This window comes from Bison bison, unplaced genomic scaffold (assembly GCF_000754665.1).
Source record: "Bison bison bison isolate TAMUID 2011002044 unplaced genomic scaffold, Bison_UMD1.0 scf7180017864331, whole genome shotgun sequence".
In the NCBI taxonomy this organism is placed as follows: domain Eukaryota; kingdom Metazoa; phylum Chordata; class Mammalia; order Artiodactyla; family Bovidae; genus Bison; species Bison bison.
The window spans coordinates 347,617-348,588 of record NW_011494903.1 but is presented as its reverse complement, the minus strand read 5'-3'; positions in this window follow the sequence as shown (position 1 = coordinate 348,588).

Sequence of the window (972 nt, the reverse complement as noted above, 5' to 3'; positions counted from 1 at the left end):
CTGTGGATTTTTCAATGTTACTATGAGGATCATGTTGGCTGTTAGAAGCATTACTGTGAACCCGGACAAACTTTCTGTGCCTCTGTTTTCTTACGAATAAAAGTGGAGAAATAATAGTACACACCCCAGTGGGGTTATTGTGTGCATTAAATAAGATGAAAAAAAGTAAAGGGCTAGAACAGTGCCTGGCATATAATCAGAGGCTCAAAATAAGTGAGTGCGTGCTAAGTCGCTTCAGTTGTGTTCAACTCTTTATGACCCTATGGGCTGTAGCCCTCCAGGCTCCTCTGTCCATGGGATTCTCCAGGCAAGAATACTGGAGTGGGTTGCCATGCCCTCCTCCAGGGGAACTTCCTGACCCAGGTTCTCTTACAACTCCTGCATTGGCAGGCAGGTTCTTTACCACTAGCGCCACCTGGGAAGCCCAAAATACGTGAGCTAATGTGATATACCATCAGCTTCCCTGATGGCTCAAGCGGTAAAGAATCCGCCTGCACTTCAAGAGACACAGGAGACGGGGGTTCGCTTTCTGCGTCGGGGAGATTCCCTGGAGGAGGGCGTGGCAACTCGCTCCAGTATTCTTGCCTGGGATATCCCACGGACATAGGAGCCTGGCAGGATATAGCCCATGAGGTCGCAGAGTTGGACGCGACTGAGCACAGCACACACAATGTAATATACTTATTACATTAGCTCAGGTATTTTGTGAGCCAGAAGCTCAGGAGAAACAGTTTAGTTCTAAGGACAAACCACAAAACCGTACCGCAGGCTCGAAACAGTGAAACATAAAGCAGCATTTATTTTTCAAAAGCAACTGACACGCCCAGCACTGGGCTAGGATCCGCCCAGTCCTTATTAAATATGGCAGCGAGAAAGGCCGACCTACTGCGGCTGCGCGCACGGAAACTCCGCCCTGCACCGCCTTCGCCTCGGCTCTCCCCGCCCTGCTGACTCCCGGGCGGGGATCACCTC